The sequence below is a fragment of the Gopherus flavomarginatus genome, chromosome 5 (genome assembly GCF_025201925.1).
Source record: "Gopherus flavomarginatus isolate rGopFla2 chromosome 5, rGopFla2.mat.asm, whole genome shotgun sequence".
In the NCBI taxonomy this organism is placed as follows: Eukaryota; Metazoa; Chordata; order Testudines; family Testudinidae; genus Gopherus; species Gopherus flavomarginatus.
The window spans coordinates 39,742,235-39,760,518 of record NC_066621.1 but is presented as its reverse complement, the minus strand read 5'-3'; the positions used below and the strand labels follow the sequence as shown (position 1 = coordinate 39,760,518).

Sequence of the window (18,284 nt, the reverse complement as noted above, 5' to 3'; positions counted from 1 at the left end):
TGGCTGAGAACATTGGAGCGAAGCTAGTGCACAGCTCCTTGATCTGCTGTCACTGCAGACATCCAAGGGTCATGGAGAGGTTGACCTCTTTGACGCCACCATCACTTTTTCCTTCATGTTAGACACCTTCAGGCCACTCCACATCATCTGTTCCCTGGGCTGTAAACTGGAAAACCTTTAATTCTCTGGAATACAAGGGCTTAAGAGAATTAATATGGTATACCTTAGGCTTTATTTTGGAGGTGGGGGATGCTATGAGATAGTTAACAGCTCCTAGGTGCTCCTGGACTGTGAATGGCCCTTCCCACAATGCTTCCATTTTATGGGCCTGGAGCGCCTTAATACCATGACTTGGTCTCCTACTTTGAAGGACAGTTCTCTGGAATGTTTATCATACCAGGCCTTTTCCTCTTCCTGAGCATCCTTTAGATTTTCTTTAGCAAGGGCTAGAGAGTGTTGGAGGGTGCTTTGTAGGTTGCTTACAAAGTCTAGAATGTTAGTTCCTGGAGAAGGTGTAAACCCCTTGTCATAAACAGATAGCTAAGGGTTAATGTCTCTTTCACCTGAAGCACCTGACCAGAGGACCAATCAGGAAACCGGATTTTTTCAACTCTGGGTGGAGGGAATTTAGTGTCTGAGTCTTTTGTCTGTCTGCCTGCTTTCTCTGAGCTTTGGAGAAGTAGTTTCTACTTTCTAGTCTTCTGTTTCTAAGTGTAAGGACAAAGAGATCAGATAGTAAGTTATATGGTTTCTTTTCTTTGGTATTTGCATGAATATAAGTGCTGGAGTGCTTTGATTTGTATTCTTTTTGAATAAGGCTGTTTATTCAATATTTCTTTTAAGCAATTGACCCTGTATTGTATCATCTTAATACAGAGAGACCATTTGTATGTATTTTTCTTTCTTTTTATATAAAGCTTTCTTTTAAGACCTGTTGGAGTTTTTTCTTTACTTCAGGGAAATTGAGTCTGTACTCACCAGGGAATTGGTGGGAGGAAAAAATCAGGGGAGATCTGTGTGTTGGATTTGCTAGCCTGATTTTGCATTCCCTCTGGGGGAATAGGAAAGTGCTTTTGGTTTCCAGGATTGGGAACGGAGAGGGGGAGTCACTCTGTGTAGTTTCACAGAGCTTGTGTCTGTGTATCTCTCCAGGAGCACCTGGAGGGGGGAAGGGAAAAAGGATTATTTCCCTTTGTTGTGAGACTCAAGGGATTTGGGTCTTGGGGTCCCCAGGGAAGGTTTTTCAGAGGGACCAGAGTGCCCCAAAACACTCTAATTTTTTGGGTGGTGGCAGCAAGTACCAGGTCCAAGCTGGTAACTAAGCTTGGAGGTTTTCATGCTAACCCCCATATTTTGGACGCTAAGGTCCAAATCTGGGACTAAGGTTATGATACCCCTCCTATTGCTGCTTCACCAACTGTAATGGCTCTTTAACCTTGCAGCTATACACAAGTTAAAATGGTGAAAACCCCAAACTGGGATGTGGTACAGCCCTGTAGGCAAAAAGCAACTGCTGCAACACTAGGTCCCAATCATTGGAGTGCTCATTTATGAATTTACATATCATGGCCCCCAAAGTTCCATTAAACCTCTCCACCAGGCCATTGGTTTGATGGTGGTAAGGGGTGGCAACCAAGTGGTTCACTCCATGAGTTTCCCACAGGTTTTTCATGGTCCCTGCCAGGAAATTAGTTCTCGAATCTGTAAGGATGTTGGAGGGCCAACCTACCCTGGCAAAAATGTCTGCTAATGCCTGGCACACACTTTTAGCCCTGGTGTTGCTTAAGGGTACTGCTTCTGGCCATCGGGTGGCAAAATCCATGAAAGTTAGTATGTACTGCTTTCCTCTGGGTATCTTTTTTGGAAAAGGACCCAGAATATCCACAGCTACTCACTGAAAGGGTACCTCAATTATAGGGAGTGGCTGAGATGGGCTTTGACCTGGTCTTGGGGTTTTCCCACTCGTTGGCACACCTCACAAGACCGGACATAATTAGCAACGTCCTTACCCATTCCCTCCCAGTGGAAGGACTTCCCCAATCGGTCTTTGGTTCTGTTAACCCCAGAATGATCACTAGGATGATCATGGGCTAAGCTCAAGAGATTTACCCTGTATTTAGTTGGAACTACCAACTGTCTTTGAGGATGCCAGTCTTCCTGGTGTACACCAGAAAGAATCTCCTTATATAAAAGTCCTTGTTCTACAACAAACCGGGATCGGTTAGAAGAGCTGAGAGGTGGTGTGGTGCTCCGTGCCGCCACCCAAGCTTTCTGAAGGCTGTCATCTGCTACCTGCTCAGTCTGGAACTGTTCCCTTGATGCTGGAGAAATCAGCTCCTCCTTGGACTGTGGACTTGGGCTTGGTCCCTCTGGAAGCAATGCAGGTGATGGGGTTGTTTCCACTGACTGTGAACCGCTCTTCGCTGGTGCACTATGTGGTATTTCAGTCTCTGGCTGAGCCTCTTGGGTAGGATTATCTGCGGCTTCTGCCAGTTCAGGCTCGCTGGTGCCCTCTGGTATTGGAGTTGTCGACGGGGTTGCAAGAACTGTATTCAATGCTGGTAATGGTTCTGATTCTGGTTGCTTCGCCAGTTCTGGGACTGGATCCACTATGCTGTAGCATTCGTGGGCAGAAGATCCAGCTCCACCACCTCTGTCTGGGTCTCTGGTAACACAGACGGGGCCCTGGTGGAAGGCTCAGGTACAGGGATAGGTGTGAAAGCTTGCTTAGCCTGGCTGCGGGTGACCATTCCCATCCTCTTAGCTAGCTTCACATGGTTGGCCAAATCTTCCCCCAGCAGCATGGGGATGTGATAATTGTCGTAGACTGCAAAAGTCCACACTCCTGACCAGCCCTTGTACTGGACAGGCAACTTGGCTGTAGGCAAGTTTAAAGAGTTTGACATGAAGGGTTGAATTGTCACCGGAGCCTCTGGGTTGATGAATTTAGGGTTCACTAGGGTTTGGTGGATAGTTGACACTTGTGCGCCAGTGTCCCTCCATGCAATAACCTTCTTTCCGCATGTCTCCAAGTCTGACTTCACTCAGTATATTGTCCAAGCAGACATGACCTCTTCATGCTTGTTCACCTACCTGCATGAGTAATCCAGTCCCTATGTTGGCAGTTAGGCCCTCAGAAAATATGCAAGGGGTCCTTTTTCTATCCCCCAAACCAACTAAGATTCTGGTGAAAGACATGTCCACCCCCTGCTTCACTAGCTGGGTCTTTTTTTTAGGCATGGGGGAAGAAGGGCAGGGTTCTTTTTCAATCAGGAGCAGCCAGGCTGGGAGCAGGTATGATTAAGTTTGTGATCAAAATATTTCAAGGCTTGGGTTCAGCCCGATTATTTTCTGATAGGGACAATATTCTGTTCCCAGGGCTTGATAGCTAGAATCTTGATCTGTATCATCCCAGTTGGAGCATAGTGCTCTTGGGGGATTATGGAAGTTAATGTGCTCTCTGTGGGAGGAAGGTGAACAAAGGGAGAAAGATTTATGGAGCCTTGTAGCCATTTGGCAATCAGAAGGTCAGGGTGCTTGGCAGGCTGCCTGATTACTCCACACACAGCTAGTGTAAAAAGGCAGAACCTACGCAGTGTCAGATGAGGCAGGCAGGAGGAGGATCAGTGGGCCTAAATGTGAAGTGTACTGATGGCGCTGCAGCCAAAACCTGAAGGCAAGGTGGCTAAAAAGAACCCAGAATCTGGTGTGGGCTCCTACCTGCAGCTCTTCACCTGGGAGGAGATTGAGCTTCACACAGGCCAGGGGCACCCACAGCAGAAGCAGTTGCTGGTGATTGACAGGAAGGTCTACGACATCAGCCCGTTCTACCAGCAGCATCCAGGGGGTGCCCAGATCATCAGTCACTACACAGGACAGGATGCGTTGGTGAGATATAGGGGTGGGGGGAACCCAGATTATCAACCATTCTGCAGGGCAGGCTGCCATAATGAGAACCGGTGGTGGAGGGAAGAAGGAAGAGCACCTGGGTCCCTGCTGTTAACCTCGTCCCATGTTGAAAAGGATCCTTATCCCTAGTCTTTGTTCTCTGTTATTTTTAGCCAGTTCCTAAATCCATGACTAGACTTTACCTCTCACTCCAGAACAAGTTAGTTTCCTTACTGCCCAATCATGCAGGATTTAGTCGAAGGTTTTTTGAAAATGCAGATCAAATATATAAACTGGCTCATTTATCCACTATTTTATTGAGAAGCTGAAAGTTTTCCGGAGAGTCACAACTTTACAGAGGCCACGCTCATGTGTCCTAATAAGACCAGCATGTACATGTGAACTTTGCTTATTGAGAGAAGATCATTGACCAAGGTGCCCTGAAGCCCTACACTGCCCTCCTCTATCACTCCTAGTGTAGGCTTGTGGCTGGAGGTGGATGAGAGAGAGGTCACAATACTATCCTAGACTGCAGCCATACACTGTTCTACTTACTTGAGCCATGGGCTACGCCAGCCCCCAGAGCATCAAGATTAGGGAAATGCAAAGGTGGTATAAAAGGTAGGAGTTTGTCTAATGATTCACTGGGAACTAGATGGACTCTCAATTTCTCAACATTTGTGTCAGTATGTTAATACCCATATTCTACTGCCTTCCACCAACCCATCACTCACAATGCAGAAACCAAGACAAGTGGTCTCCAATAAAAAGGGAACCCAGTCAAAGAAACAGCTTTCCAGGAGGTTAAAGGGAACAGGTCCATGATCCCCTTTCAACTAGAACTGTGCAGGAGTGGTTTGTTTTCTGTATTTTTCCAGCATTTCCTTTCACTGAGCGAATTTTCCCTCTACTCTTCATGTTGGAATGTTCACCACAAAAGCCAAAAGAAAAGAAGAAAAAAATAGTCAGCATGAGCTTAGGCAGAGAAAGGAGGAGGGGACCAGTCAGAGCCGCTTAGCAACCATGGTGATCTCCCTCAGTAAAGGGTTAACATGGTATCTGGCTTGTGCTCATCCCAGGTGTGTGCTTTTCTCCCCCTATTTCCTCTGGCATCCACAGGAGGCCTTTGTCACATTCCACATCAACAAGGCACTGGTGAGAAAATACACGAGCTCACTGCTGATCAGGGAGCAAGCACCAGATCAAATCAGTATGGAGCCCAGCAAAAACGTAAGTGCCCTGAGGGTGGCTGCAGGTTGGGATCCCAAATAGGGAGGTACAGGGTAAAATAATGCAAATCTGGGTTTCTAGTTATTTATTGGCTTCCAGGACCCTCAGCTGTAGCACTGGACTCATGGCTTCATGGAGTCACATGGAGCCTGCTGGGGGAGAGGGACCCATTGGTTGTTGATTTCTGTATGCCTTGAAGCAAACTGGATTGTTAGGGACTCAGCTCATTAGTCATAGGCTAATCCCAGTGATACAGGGACATCCCCACCCCAGACACACACACACATCCCTTGCTCTGGCTGGTGAGTGAGCTGCATTCATCAACCATAACCTTTTCCCACAGCTGGAGAGATCCCATGAAGAAGCACAATTTGTCAGGTGCATCTTATCTCACAATGTCCAGCCACACCCTCCAAGGGAGCAGAGTTCAAAGGCTTTTCTAGAGTAAGCAGAGAAACGCCCCCACCTCTGAGACTTCTGTGCAGCACATCCAGAGCACAGAGTGTGCAATGTTGAGTCTTCCCCAGAAACTGCTGGTAGAGGATTTCCGTGAGCTACGTGCCACCATCGAGAGGATGGGACTTCTGAACCCCAACGGCCTCTTCTTCCTGATTTTCCTGCAAATTCTGCTGCTAGAGGCTGCCAGCTCGATCATTCTGGTACTTTGGAACCTCCCTACTACCTTTCTTCATCTCTGCGGTGCTGCAACAACCTGCCTGGTAAAGTCCCCACTCTACAGTATATAGCTGTGGACAAGCCAGTTCTTCCATACTCTAAGCACCGGTTATGTATTCCTATTCCACAGCTGCTCCTCCTGCTAGTAGCTCTCCTAGGGTTTTTGTATATAAACCTGGTACATTCACCCCAGGCTGTTAGCTCATTTACCTGAAAATAACAGCAGCTAGTGTGGTGACACCTGTTCATTCCTCTGTTCATGAAAACAACCTAACAGTTCTCTGCCAGTTTATGAGCTTGAGGTGGAGGGTTCACTAGCAGTGGAATAGGGGTACTCCAAGTTGTTATGTTTCAATTTTCTGCCTTTGCCACAAAGCACCCTGCTATCACTAATGTATTTTGCTCCATACGTTCTTCTATAATGAAAGACTCCTTCTCACCTTGGGATCTGATTCTCCTCTGCCCTACGTAGTCATTTACACCTGTTTGCATTGAATGTAAGTCCTGCTATGGGTATGAGTGAGTGAATAAATTTGATTTGATAATATTTTATACCCACTTTGCACTAGTATAAATATTACACAAGGTGAAAGGTAACAGAGTCTGGCTTTTGGTATCAAACAGAGACAGTCTTTCGGTACTTCTGCAAATGCAATGGCCAGATTGAATTTAACTTCAGCCACTGGTCAGTTTGTCTACAAGTTCCTGTGTCCTTTGGCCTAATTACATACCTAACAAGCACTGACTGTGCAAGAACTGGAAATATTTCCCTAATATCAGCAGACGGAAGATATCTCACCCAGATAGGACTGTGGGGTGAGGGAATGCTGACAAGACAATGAGAGAGGAGTCTCTAGAATGGACATGTAGAAAATGGACATTTCACTACCTTCGCTTTTGTTTACTCAGTGATCCCTTTTCCCTTCCAGTCTCAAGCTGCAAAGAGTCCTGTGGTACCTTATAGACTAACAGACGTTTTGGAGCATGAGCTTTCGTGGGTGAATACCCACTTCCTCAGACGCATGTAGTGGAAATTTCCAGGGGCAGGTATATATATACTAGCAAGCAAGCTAGAGATAACGAGGTCAGTTCAATCAGGGAGGATGAGGCCCTGTTCTAGCAGTTGAGGTGTGAAAACCAAGAGAGGAGAAACTGGTTCTGTAGTTGGCAAGCCAACCAGTTTCTCCTCTCTTGGTTTTCACACCTCAACTGCTAGAACAGGGCCTCATCCTCCCTGATTGAACTGACCTCGTTATCTCTAGCTTGCTTGCTAGCATATATATACCTGCCCCTGGAAATTTCCACCACATGCATCTGAGGAAGTGGGTATTCACCCATGAAAGCTCATGCTCCAAAATGTCTGTTTGTCTATAAGGTGCCACAGGATTCTTTGCTGCTTTTACAGATCCAGACTAACACGGCTACCCCTCTGATACTTGAGTCTCAAGCTGGGTATCTGCAACATGATTTTGGACACCTCTCGGTATTCAGCAAGTTCAAATGGAACCACGTAGTTCAAAAGTTTGTGACAGGCCAACTGTTGGTAAGTACCTGATCCTTATCCTAGGAGTGCTAACTGGAGCTTCAGTAGGACTGATTAAGACGAAATATCCACCTGACTTCAGAAAAAGTCTTGCTGAGGGTCTGCTCTATATATACAGCAAGGAGGGGAACATGGTCTAACTCAAAGAGGGGAGAAGAAATAATGGATGAGATCGTTCCTTTTTTGTATCTTCTGGTGGAGGTGAACATGGAGGACAGTTTGGGTTAAAGAAAGATTCCAAATTTGAGATGTTGTACATGGATAGAAACAAAGTGTCTATTCTGTAAGGCTTCAGAGAAGCTGTGCTACCTGCATCTCAGGCATTCTGGGAAAGGGCTGGTGGGTACATGGCCTTGTGATTTAAAATCTCATTTGTTCCTGTGGGGCATGCAGATATACATGAAGAAAGAACAGAAACAGAGAGAAAAAGAGGGCAGAAGAGAGGAAAGGAGAGGAAAGGAGAAACCCCTGGAAAGTTAGTGATGTCAGAGAAAAACAGAGTTCTCATTCTCTGGTTGGGTGCAGCAAAGTCAGATACTTTATTATCTCTAGCAACTGTGTGGAGGGAGAGAGCTAAACGGATCTCTCCCTGATAAACAATTACAGCAAGCATTTATACCTTTTGTTACAAACAATAATGTGCAACAGCTACATTTTGTTTATACATAGGTCATCCTGATATCTTATTTTTCTCACCAATTTAGACTATAGTTTACATTCCATACTTATCTGACTCAAGGTTGCAACAACTTCTCATGAAATTCTTTCTCACTTGCCTCACACAATTCTCGCTTCTACAAATCTCACATTATTAGGGTTACAGTTTAGCCTGACAATTGCTCACAGAGGGGACTGTTTGCATTGAAATCCCCATCAAATCCCTGTCAGTTCTTTCTCTACTTCCACATCGATATTTATGCAAATAGTTTAGGTTGCCTTCATGTTTCCATTCTAACACTCCATTTAAATTGCTTATCACAGTTTCTCAAAAGTTCATCTTCCAAACTGTATTATTCAGAGATGGTCTCTGCCCAAAGGTGAATATTTTGGGAAAGTTGGAGCAAAAACAGCTATGCCATTCTTTTTAAAATACAGTGTAACATGGAGGCTGCAGTAGGCATATCCTGCAGCAGCTTTTCATGTCCAAATAAGGACCAACAGCAGGGATCTGAACAGCTGTAAAGACCTTTCTTTTATGGAAACTCCCACAACAAGAGGGTTCTCCCTGCTAGGGGCATGCACTTATCCCATCTCCCATTTCTCCCCATCTGAGATTGCTCCTGTGTTTAATTAGTTCTGGACAAATCCATTGCCTGCCCATTCTGCATGGGTTAGTGCCTCTGGCAGAGAGGCTAAGGGATGAAAGGAGAATATTGAGGAATGAACAAGAGACAAACCCTACACACTTTGGAACCCTATCCCAGGCAGGTACATCTTGTCTTCTACTTACCTCTGACAAACACCTAAGGTTACTGTATTTTGGTTGCAATTATGCATCTTGTCGTTATCTGTAAGGTCATTTACCTTGGGAAGTGGCTCAATGGGTAAGTCTCAGGGTGGGGTAGGGTTGGAAAGCATGTGCCTAGGTGTCTTGAGCCCTGCTGACCTGCCATGGTCCTCTCTCCCTTCACAGCTTGGATGAAGAAGAAGAAGTTCATGCCTTACAACCACCAGCACAAGTACTTCTTTGTCAGTGAGTATCACTACTTCCCCTAGGGCATTCACACAGCAATTGCCACAGACGCCTGAATTATTCTTCCCAGTGGGAAAGGGGCAAAGACAGGACTCCTCTTCCCCTGTTCAGTCTGACGGGTTACAATGTGTGAGCTACAGAGCGTGGGGCACAGGATCCTCCTCTCTCATCCCTCTTGTCCTCCTTTGTTGTCACCTCTCTGGTATATGATCTCTTCTGGTCCTGACAAGCAGCCCTATTTCTCTCCTCCCCTACTTCATTGTTCTATAATTCAGACTCCCTTGTCAGTCTTCAACTAGTAATAGAAGGGGAGAGTGCTACGGGTAAACATAGAAAATTTACACAAAGATCTCAGGTTCAAGGTATCATGAACATAAAGGATCAATGTGTCACGATATGCAATATGTAAATTATTCTTTAATTACCCATCAGCAATGTTAGAAGTCTGGAAAATAAACAGGAGGAATTAGCAATGCTAATTTATAAAAATATATTTGACATAAGTTATACTGAAACATGTGGAAGGATTCATAATATTGTAATGTTGTAACCGCTGGATGCGCACAATTTCTAAACACAGAGAGGGTGAAAGGGAAGTGGAGGTGGCACTCTATATTGGAGATATCATGACCTGCTTTAGACTAATTGACAGTTCAGAAGCACAGAAGCTGGAATACTCATGGATCAATGTTCAAAGTGACAAATCACAATACAGGACATAGGTGAGAGTCTATTTAAGTGCACCCAGTCAGAGTAGAGAACAGGATGAACAGCTCAAACCCCTATCTGTAATGTATAGAAAGCAAAACAGTTTCACCATGGGGGATTTCAATTTGGGGTGACAGATGCTGCCACTAGTAAAACTTACTTGGAGTTTCTAAAAATTGTAGATGATAATTTTCTAACACCAGAGTTGGGGTAATTTTTATTAAACCTCATTTGAACAGAACAAGATAAATTGATTACTAAACTAGCAAAAGAGAATGGTTCCTTAACCTCCAGTAACTGGTTCTTCAAGATGTGGTAGTCTGTGCAGATCCCACTCACTCACTTTCCTAGCCACAGTGATGGCCACCAAAAAGACTGTTTTTTAGGGTGAGATGGTAGATGGATCACTCTGAGGGGGTATCATAGTAGGGCTCCATATGATGGGGCTTCAGAAGGATGATGTTGATGTCGCATGCTGGCATGGAATCTCTTCCTCTGTGTAAGTATACATTAGGCCCTTGAGAAGTTTCAACACCATCAAATGAGAGAAGAAAGAGCAGCTGTAATAGTGGAAAACACACTGATATTACAGCTATGTGGATCTTGATTGAGCTAAAGGAAAGTCCACAGCATTTTAACTGCAGCAAATAGTTGAGAATCTTTCTTGCCAGGGCCTGCACTGGGTCTAGGCCATGTTCGGTAGCACATGTGAAGAATTTTTTTCATTTGGAAGAGTGGTCAATCAGATGATCTAAAGAGTAGTCGACTTGGATCTTTGTTGTGTCAGTTCTCTAGACTGCCATCCACAATCAGTGCGTTGTATTGTACTTCCTAACTTCCCTCCCAGCCAACATCCACCATCACTCATCCTCGTCAGGCTCCAGCTATCCATCATTTGAAGTTCAATCAAGCATCGATGGAATTTTCGTAAGACAAATTGGGAAAAGTTCTACAATGCACTGGAATGTAGTGTGGTTACCATTCCATCACATTGTATGCCAGATGATGAAACCTACCACCAATTCCAAGGAGCCACCTTGGTCAAAAGGCATCACAGTGGCTCACTAATTTCTATATATGGGTCATTAATGAGAAGAAGCTACCACACACTTGGCGTCAAGCAAAGATTATTGCCATGCTTAAGCCAGGTAAGGGCACAAACAACATGGCAAATTACTGCCCAATATCCTTACTGTCAGTGTTTTTCAAGGTATTTGAGCATTTGATCATACAACAAATCACTCCCAAACTGGATGATGTCTTTCAGGTTGAGCAGGCTGGGTTCAAGAAAGGATGTAGCAGCTGTGACCTAGTCTTGGCCTTGACCACGTTTATCAAAAACAGTTTTCAACAAGATCTAAAGACAGGAGCCGTCTTTCTGGATTTGACAGTCACTTATGACACGGTTTGGCCCAGAGGCCTTCTGTGTAAACTCTCTTAAGTTGCTCTGCATTGGATGATCGAAGTAGTAGAGCTCTTCCTCCAAAATAGGTGGTTCAGAGTATACATGGGCAACTGTTGCAGTTCCTGGACGTGTCAGATTAACAGTCTTCCTCAAGGTTCTTTCACCAATACTGTTCAATGTGCACATAGTGACTTACCAGCAACACTCTCATGCACGTTTATCTATGCCTATGTCTGCTACAGCTATCAGTCTCAATCCTTCTTTGTAATTGACATGGACCTGAATGATGATATGAAGCTCATGGCAGATGATTGTAGTTGATGGCACCAGCAGCTGGGCTTTTCCAAGATGGTTTCTAGAGAATTCCATCTGCATAATGCAAGCTCAAGCCACAAATTAAATATTTTCTTAAATGGCCAATGCCTGCAGCATGACCCTGTGGAAGTACAGAAAGAACTGACATGGATTTGTAGGGCATCTTAATGCATGACAGTCTCTGTTAGCCAGAGTTAGGCTAGCTGTAACCCTAATAACGCGAGATTTGTAAAAGCAAGGATTGTGTGAGGCAAGTGGAAAAGAACTGTGTGAGAAGTTGTTTTTCGACCGTGTGTAGATAATACAATATGTAAACTGGCGTCTCTTAAGTGAGAAAAACAAGAAATCAAGATGACCTATGTATAAACAAAATGCAGCTGTTGCTTATTATTGTCTATAACAAAAGTATAAATGCTGCTGTAATTGTTTACCTGTTGAGAGATCTGTCTAGGAAGGGGAGACCCTATGTCCTAGTGCACTCTCTCCCTGTTGTAGCTGCTAAACAGAATAAAGTATCTGACTCTGCTGCACCCAAACAAAAAGCGAGAACTGAGTTTTTCTCCGACAACTCAAACTCAGTTTACCTCAGCATGACCTTGTATAGGTCATTGCCGTACCTCAACCACTTGGAGAAGACAACAGCCAAAGTAAACACTCGGAACAACGTGCTCAGAAAACTGATCAGCTGAACCTGGCGTGCAAGTGACCAGATGCTTATAACATCAGCACTTGCACTCTGCTATTCAATAGCAGAGTACTTTGATCCTGTCTGGTGTCATCCATCTCACACAGGGCTGAAGATAGAGGACAGAGGTGACACAGCTACTCAGTCTGGATTGTACCCTGGTATGTCACCCCCCCCATCCCCAATCAGCCTTATTCTCTAGGCTAAACACAATACAGTGCTGCAACATAGATCTCTGGTGAACTCAGCATCACCCTTGAATCCTTGAGGGACTGGAGTACTTCACTCATCTTGTTGCTGAAGAGCCACATCTCCTCAAAGGGCAAATTCTCTAGTTATCTGCTCCTTCTATAGAACACTGGATTCCAGCAACCAAGAGGCACGGTACTGTAACACCAAGGGCCATGGACCTGCTGGCTGCATCCAATACCTGCAGTACTGTCTCTGCAACCATCTGGCCTTGTCTGATACGTTCCTCAGCTCTTCTCTACATTCCTGTGGGAGTTTGGATGGGAACTATAATGCCCTTTTACATCAAAAAACTACAATAATTAAAAAGACCTTGTAGTTTGTGATCCAAAGTTGGCAGAAGGAAGATGAAAAGGTCCAGTTTCTTGGGGTCCTCATACTTTAGCACCCCTTGATGGACCTGGTCTTTTCTTGCACCACAGACACAACCAGAAACCCTGCGACTGGATGAGTGTAAAAGCATTTGAATCCTTCGGTCACCATCTGATCAGTATTTTTCTTCTTGCTTCAGTGTTGGGGGAAGTAAGGCTGGAGTGCCCCCAAATGCTTTTGCTGATTCCAGTAACCCTAGTTCATCAGGAGAGCAATTCATTATGGCCAAGGAGCCAAGGATGTCAAACAGTTTGTGTGTTTTCTTGGATCCCCAAAGCCTTGGTGTTTAAAGTTTAGGCTATTCTTGTAACCAAGTCCTGGAAGTCCTTGACAGCAGATGTTGGGGCTGATGTGAATGTCTTGTCAGGTGAAGATGAAGATTCTTTTTGTTTCTCCAGAATCTTCTCTGCCTGGTTATGGGGTTCCCCTCAGTTTTGGGCATAGAGGCCCTAACCACAGAAGCTACCAGTGACTGAGACCTCCTCATCTTCCTTAAGGCATGTGGTGGAGATCTGCTCCTAGATGTATGGGAGGGTGAACCCCAGTAAAGCCCAGGAGGCCAAGGAGGTGAGTTGTAGGGATGCTGGCCAGGCTGGGCTGGCCTAGCCCATTGCTATTTGTGTAGCAGTACACTGTACAGGGCATCTCTGGAACTCCCTGTATCATGCCTTGCTAGCCTGAGGGGACAAAGCTCTCCACTCAGTATAGGACAGAAGGAGCAGCTCGGAGATGGTGATAAAAAGTGCATCTAGAACAGAGGTGCCATTGGATGTTGTCCTGGTACCAGGTGGTCCCAGTCTTGATGCTGAAGAGGAGTTGGCTGTTTTTCTGGCAATATGTATCTCAGTAACAAGATGGGCTTGCTTATGAGTGCTGGAGTCAGTATCAGTCTGAGTCTCAGCAATGGAGTTGGTACCAGATGTGTCTTCTGGGCCTTCATCACAATCAGCACTTCATCGCAGCACTTGATGTCAATGTGCTTTTGGATGGTTTGTCTCTGGAGCTGCACTTTGAGTCCTGCCTGCAATATGGCCCCATGGAACACCCAGAGCTGTGCATATGATTGATGCGGGTCTGCCCCTTGGCACCTTTCAAAGCAGAAGGCACAGCATCAGACCTGCCTGCCCTGATGTCAGCCCCTGCTCATGTTGAGGGTGCTGGTACTAATGAAGTTGGTATCGAGGATTCCAGGGCCAGTGTTGTGGATTTTTATGCATTATGTACGTCCTCTTCTCCTTGCTCAAACTCAAAGTATAATGCCTGCCTGTGGGGACACTTGCCGTGAATTAGTCATCTCAACTTCATCTTAGTGGTTCCTACCTCTTCAGGATCAGATGTGACTTTCATAGATTGCCCAAGGAAATGTAATTTGAGCCTCACATCCCTGGATTTCTGGGTGTAGGATAAGGAGAGGCAGATTGAGCATTTGTTGGGCTATGTCCTTCAGTGACACAGAACAGAGATCTGCCAAGCCTATCAATCAAGGACATTAAAATATTGTACAATCAACAGGGATGAAACTTCACCCTGCCATACAGGAAGGTGTACAGGGGTCTGATGATTTGCGTATTTTGTTTTGTTTTTAAATCCAATTAGAAAACAAAAAGAGATAAAGGAAGATAGAATTTCACAGAATTCAGTAAGCACTGAAATGTGAGTCTAATAATTAACAGCAGGTCAGGCACTGTCCAAGTTCTGTCTCGCTGCCATGGACAGTAAGAAGGAACTGAGGGAATGGTCCCAATATCTCTGGCCTTTATGCTGTCACATGGTAACACAAGGAAGCATGTGTGACCACAACAGACACGACTACTTCAGAACAAATTCAAAGTTCATAAACACAAGGCACATGTGCACCTACAGTGGGATCCATGTTTACACATATTTAAAGAAGAATCAGTAGTTGCCTCAGTGCACATGAGCATGACCTCATTATATTCATTTTGTACAAACTGATTATAGTCCCAGTAATAGAAGGACTTGGACAATTTTATGAAGTAGAAAACAAAATTTACTGGGAGGAAAATTAAACAAAATAATGTGAATAATAACTGGAAGTTGAGTTAGAAAATATTATTCTATGCACAAAACCCCCACAATTTCACATTCATGAAAGAAAGTTTCTTAAGATTAAAAAAAATCATCCTGGTTAAGAAAGAAAGTGAATGAAGAAATAAAAAATAAGAACAATATATAATAAATTGAAATTAGCAGTTGTGAAATGACAATTGATTAGGAAAGCTAAAGATATCAATGAACAAAAATATACCGCCAGTCAGATTAAGGACAATGAGAAGGAATTATTGAAATATATCAGGAACAAGAGAAATCTTAGCAAGAGTAGAGCTGTATTACCAGACAGGGATGGTAAAATTGTCAATAATGATGAGGAAAGGCCAAAGTGTATTTCCAGTCTGGATTTGGAAAGAAGCAAGATGATGTATTCACATCTTACTGTGATAATAAACCATATTATATTGCAACAGTAAATAGGGAGGATGGTAAACAGCAGCTGACCCCTCCTTTGTTGCTGGTGTCAATGATTAGCTGATGGGATTAATAATGTCTCTATGTTCTCCTCATACCCTTTTCCAGAACTGCCCCCATTCCTGTTTCCTGTCTACTTCCAGTACTTTGCATTCCCCAAGACAATCCAGAGAAAAGACTGGGTGGTAAGTGCTGCCTAGTCACAACTGTGGATGTACAAAGAACTTTGAAGGACACAGGAGCTCATGAGGTGTTGCACCCTTAGAACATTCGATTCACAGTGACATCTGTTTTATGACTTTGAGGTAAAAGTCTGTACGAATACTGGTACAATCCTAAGTACTCTACTGCCTAAGCTATTGTTGGGACTGGGCCTGGAGTTTCTAAGATTTATTGTTCTGACTCGGGTGACATCACTAATTCAGGGTATACAATGATTCTTGTGGAAATCCAGGTTTCACTGCCTCCATGACAATAATGTAATTGTCCCCTGTTTTCTGGTCTCCATCCTCCCAGACCACACAAACCGTAACCTTCATTCTGATCCCCTAATGATGCCAACCATCCCGGACCTCTCTTATCAAGCTATTTCCTCCAAACACCCAGACTATGACACTAAACATGCACAGTGAGCAGTGTTGCGGGGGAGGATAGCAGAAGAGCGGCTCTGGTATAGTGTAGTGTGTTTGGTGAGGGAAGTTTGGTGAAGAGGGTGCTGGAAGCCTGGCATCCCTAGAGGGGGCACAATGAACCTTGCTTTGGGGTACAGGAGTTGTGGTAGAGGCCAGGCGTGTGCCCATAAACAATGATAAACTGGCAGATGGCTTAGCTTTTTATTTCCTTGCTTTTGTGTCAGGTATATTGAGTGTGTAGCAACTGTAACGGTTTCATATAGAGTATTTACTCTCTGTGTAGCGGTGTGAAGATGGATATTACTAAATTCTCTCTCCACAGTGAATGTTGTGATTAGCTTTCAAATTAAAGAAAGTTTTCACAGCCCCTCCACCAAATTTCTCCTGCGTGTAGGATGTTCAGCGCACTGCGCTCTAGTAACTCTGCACCTGCTCCCTATTCATTATCCTCTATAAAAGCTCTGACTAAGTGGGAGCTGAGTGTCCCTGAGTCTGCCTCTCACCTGCTATGCTGTGGCCATGGCATCTTCACTCTGATGGAAAGCTCCTTCCCTCAGTACCGAGGGAGGAGATCTCTAGAGTGAGATGTGGGTGGCAGGGTATTTCTAATAGCGGATAATTCTGGCTCTGGAAATCTCTCATTTCAGGGCCACTTGTTTGATCTGAATCACTCACCAGCACCAGTTTGCTCTCTTTTAGTTATCCGGATGTGCCCTTTGATCATGGTGATAGGCACAAATGTTAGTAAATAAATCAGCTATATAGTGGATGTGCAGATAGGGAGGAGCAAAGCAGGGTGCCTGCTGCTATAGGATGCTGTTGGGGGGCGCGGGCTGCAAAACTGCAGTCCAGTGTTTCTCAACCCTAAACAATATACTCTTCAGGGTTCAACAGAATCCAGCAGTTTCTAGAACCTATGTGGAGACAGGGGAGGGGCATGGATTTGTTATTCTTCTTCATCTCCTCTCTGGCAGGACCTGGCCTGGATGCAGAGTTTCTACATCCAATTCTTTGATAAAATATGCTCTGTTCATGACAAAAATAGCTTGGTTTTAAGGTCCTCTACAGGCCCTAAATCTGTTTGGATTATGTTAGTAAATCACCAGCTCCCAATAGCAAGGCAGGGGACCAGCAGGACAAACTATTGGTTTTTCAAAACAACCTTCATTATGCAAATTGGGCACATGCCTATTCTGTGTCTCCTCCTATCCTCATCCTCCCTGCTTGTTTGATGCATCATCTTGTGTTTTGTCCTCAATTAGACTGTACACTCTTCAGGGTAGGATTGTAACTCCTGTGTTTGCACAGAACTTAGTACAATGGGCCCTGACCCTGACTCAAAAAATGCATGGTCTCCCTTTGTGCCATCCCTTTTACCATTGGCTGGCTGGAGTATGCAAATGTTTTTCTGGAGTCTGACTGTTTGGGCAGACATTTAACTCAACAGTTGCTGGCTTGGGTCCATAGGATTGTCACTTGTCTGTACTGTAGTGTTCAGGTAGATCTATATGTGTATTAGTGGATTGGGCAAGAGAGAATCAGTGACTGCCTTGTGTGTGTTTGTCTCCACAGGGTTCTGGAGAGTATCCGGCTTGTCTGGGTGACTCAAATGAGCCATGTCCCAATGAACATTGATCTGGATAAGAACCTGGTCTGGTTCTCTACCCAGGTACAATTCTTCTCCTCTCACACTCTGTGCCCCTATGGTATGAATTACAGTCCAAGAGTACACAGGCACAGGGAGCATTTGGGATGTCTAGGGGCTGGTGGTGTGATAGGGCCTTCTGTGGCTGGGCAGCCAAGTGGCTAGATCATTAATCAGATAGAGTAGTAGGGATACCCAGGATTTCCCTTCCCCCCAGGTCCCAGCCCAAGACCCTGTGTAGTTCAAGTCCTAAAGAGGGGAGATGGGGCTCTCTCCTGAATTCCTACTAAAGTCTCTCTAGTTTGGGGCATGGCCCTGCTAGTTCAGTGGCCCTGCCATTGGGGCTTAACTGCAGGCTCCTGTTGGCAGGGGAAGACTTACTTGGCTCCAGGGACTGCATTGGTTGGCAGGTTGCTGATCTGTCCCTTCCAGCAGGCAAACAGAGAGCTCCTGACTTCTCTCCAGACCAACCCCAACTGTGGGCCAAGGTCCCTTCTTTTCTCCCCCTCCAGGCCTGGCATTGGCTGCAGGTATAGTGGGGCAGGGATAGCTGAACCCAAAGGTTTTCTTTAACATCTGCTGTGCCAGGCAGCAGTTTCTCTGCTCCCTCACAGGGGTCCAGCAAGAAACTCATGGCTGCGGCAGGGAGGAATGTAAAATGGCTTGGAGATAAAGGAGGAAGATGTGACTTTTGATCATCACCCAAACCAGTTAGGGCTTCTCTGAGCCCTTTGTAACTTTGTTACCACCTGTAACT

At 44.9% G+C, this 18,284-nt stretch overlaps 1 pseudogene; it reads left to right on the top strand.

Annotated features, from left to right (window-relative positions):
- The first annotated feature begins 3,631 nt into the window (after positions 1 to 3,631).
- Positions 3,632 to 18,063, top strand: LOC127052359 (acyl-CoA (8-3)-desaturase-like; annotated as a pseudogene).
- The last annotated feature ends 221 nt before the right edge of the window (positions 18,064 to 18,284 follow it).